This window comes from Chrysochloris asiatica, unplaced genomic scaffold, assembly GCF_000296735.1.
Source record: "Chrysochloris asiatica unplaced genomic scaffold, ChrAsi1.0 scaffold00462, whole genome shotgun sequence".
NCBI lineage: Eukaryota > Metazoa > Chordata > Mammalia > Afrosoricida > Chrysochloridae > Chrysochloris > Chrysochloris asiatica.
This window is the reverse complement of record NW_006408980.1, coordinates 1,067,919-1,070,642: the sequence shown is the minus strand read 5'-3', so window position 1 is coordinate 1,070,642 and position 2,724 is coordinate 1,067,919. Positions and strand designations below refer to the sequence as shown.

The 2,724-nt window shown below is 37.0% G+C and overlaps 1 pseudogene; it reads left to right on the top strand.

Moving 5' to 3' along the window:
- Positions 1 to 2,147: 2,147 nt before the first annotated feature.
- LOC102839082 overlaps positions 2,148 to 2,724 on the top strand; it is a 2,491-nt pseudogene continuing 1,914 nt past the window's right edge.

Genomic DNA, 2,724 nt, shown 5'->3' with positions numbered 1-2,724 from the left:
CCATGGTACTTTTAATATTTTTCTCCAACATCATAACTCAAATGCATCAATTCTTCTACCATCTTCCTTATTCATTGTTTAATTTTCACACATATATGAGGCAACTGAAATTACCATGGTTTGGGTCAGACACCTTTGAACTCATATCTTTGCTCTTGGGCACTTTAAAGAGGCCTTTTAGAGCAGATTTGCCTAATGCACCTTGTTGGTTGATTTACTGACTGCTGCTTCCATGACTGCAGCTCAAATGCAATACTGTACTTAGGAAGAGTTCATATAACTTTTATCTGGTTGCTGTTGTTGTTAAGTGTCCTGAAGTCAATTCTGACTCATAACGACCCTGTATATGGTTTTGTGGGTTTGAACTAACCTAATGGTCCAGTGCATTGTCATATAGTTCCACAGCAGGACTAATAAAAATGAATTCACCTTTATGTAAACTTACTTTTATTCATCATCTTCAATGAAATTGTCCTTTTGTTGCTGTTATGTACCATCAAGTTGTTACAGACTCATAGTGACCCTGTGCACAACAGTATGAAACACTGCTCAGTCCTGCAAAAATCTCACAATCATTGCTATGCTTCAGCTCATTGTTGTTGCACTGTCCTAGTAGACAAGAATCCAGCATTTGATAAATGATCATAACTTCAAATAAAAATGATATCCCCTAACATGTCTGGAATGTGCTTTACATTTCAAGTTAATTGATTAAAGAGTTTATCTAAAATTGAAATGCAATTTCCTAAAAACAGTGATAAAAATTGGTGGTGTTGTTGTTGTTAGGTGCCATCAAGTCGGTACCAACTTATAGCAACCTTATGCACAGCAGAACAAAACACTGCCCAATCCTGGGCCAACTTCACTACTGTTGCCGCACGAGCCCATTGCTGCTGCATCTTGCTGGGGGTTTTCCTCTTTTGCTATGACCCTCCACCTTACCAAACATGATATCCTTCTCCAGCGACTGGTCCATCCTGACACTATGTCCAAAGTATGAGAAACAAAGTTTGGCCATCCTGGCCTTCAAGGAGCACTCTGGCTGCACTTCTTCCAATACAGATCTGTTGTTTCTTTTGGCAGTTTATGGTACTTTCAACATTCTCCTCCAACACCATAACTCAAAAGCAGCAATTTTTCTACAGTCTTCCTTATTCACTGTCAAGCTTTCACATGCATATGAGATTATTGAAAATACCATGGCTTGAGTCAGGCACACCTTAGTCCTCAGGCTGACATCTTTGCTCTTCAACATTTTAAAAAGATCTTATGCAGCAGATTTGCCTAATGCAATACATCAAATGATAAAAATAGTGACTACTTTATTAGTTATTTCTGAACTAGTCTTCATTGTTTAGTTCATTCAATACCTCCATTTGTATTGTATATCTGTCATTTGGTGGGTAGCTCTGTTATGGAAATATTATGCAATATATTACAAGTAAATACAATTTAATTCATTGAATTTTATTAACCTTAAACCTACAATATACTTAAATCTGATAATCTAATAGTGGAGGTTTCAGATGAGCTTCCATACGAAAACAGAATAGGAAGGATAGACGACCTTCTTCCTTTTATGTAGTCACTGAAAACCTTCTGAATAGCAATGGAACACTGTCAGATATAGTGCTGGAAGATGAACCCTTCAGGTTGGAAGACACTCAAAATGCAGCTGGGGAAAAACTCTCTCTTTAAAGTAAACTTGACTATGATGACACAATTGCAGTAAAGCTTTCAGGACCATCATTTCCTATGGGCACAACTGAAAATGAAGAGATACAGCTGTAAACATTCATTAATATTTGGAACATGGAATGTATGAAGTATTAATCTAGGAAAAGTGGAAATTGTCAAAAATGAAATGGAACCCATAAACATCATTATCCTAGTGAACTGATATGGACTGGTATTGGTCATTTTGAATAATCATTTATTATGCTGGGAATAAAAAAATGAAGAAGAATGGTGCAGCATTCATCATGAAAAATAACATATCAAGAGGAAGACCATGTTGCAGCCGAACGTCTTATGTATGGGTACACCAGGGTTTGGAAAACCACACTAGACAAAGAACATGCATCAAATCAGGACTGAAATACATTAACGTGGGTGATTTAGCTAAATAATTATTCTCACCAAATATTATGGAGTCTGGCAAGATGACTTCTTCCAAGAGTATGCCAAAAGATGCAAGATGCACAGATGATAGCACAAAGCCTGAAGGATATGGGGATTACAGAATATGAGCCAAAAGTTATAAATCAGATATTGGACTTTGCCTTCCAATATGTGACTATAATTCTAGATGATGCAAAAATGTATCCAAGCCATGCTAAGAAAGCAGCTGTTGATGAAGATGATGTGTGATTGGCAATCTAATGTAGTGCTGACCAGTCTTTTACCTCTCCCTCCTAGAGATTTTTTGTTAGATATTGCAAGGCATAGAAATCAAACCCCTTTGTCATTGATCAAGCCATATTCTGGTCCTAGATTGCCACTTAGTAGGTATTATTCAACTGTTCCAAATTATAGACTTAAATCTATAAAGAAAAAAGCATCTGCTTCTGTAAGAAGAATAAGAGTTCCACAGTTAAGTGTTGGTTCAGTTACTAGCAGACCTAGTACTTGCACATTAGACACACAAACTCCACAAACCATGTCTGTTTCAACTAGAGACTCTAGTGTCCCTTACAGGGCAAAGATTTACAGTGCAGATGCCTG